General features: G+C 41.1%; 1 protein-coding gene across 1 annotated transcript in view; it reads left to right on the forward strand.

The window, feature by feature from the left end:
- Positions 1 to 309, forward strand: part of LOC119594254 (basic salivary proline-rich protein 1-like) — a 9,262-nt gene that overhangs the window by 8,164 nt on the left and 789 nt on the right. The gene's annotated exons all lie outside the window — the stretch shown is intronic.

Below are 309 nucleotides of genomic sequence, written 5' to 3' on the forward strand. Positions count from 1 at the left end.
CAAAAACTAGTCTAAAATTCCATCAAGCTAATCTTATCAGATCGATATCACTGGATCGAAGTGGGTCATTGCAGATCGCATAAGAATTCGTCACTCACAGAAGCGATCGATCAAGATAAAGGATCTGATTCTGTTAATCGCGTTGCAGCATCAGCCTCGAGATCTAACGCTTTCGAGATGAGATGATGCCGAGAGGAGGGCGAAAATGAGATGATGGGATGAGAGTGAAATGATGCTGACACGTGGTGTTCCGTTGACGAATATTTTTTTTTTTTTTCTTTCAAGAGAAAATAAGATGGTGCTCGTTTG

The sequence above is a fragment of the Penaeus monodon genome, chromosome 33, assembly GCF_015228065.2.
Source record: "Penaeus monodon isolate SGIC_2016 chromosome 33, NSTDA_Pmon_1, whole genome shotgun sequence".
Classification (NCBI taxonomy): Eukaryota; Metazoa; Arthropoda; class Malacostraca; order Decapoda; family Penaeidae; genus Penaeus; species Penaeus monodon.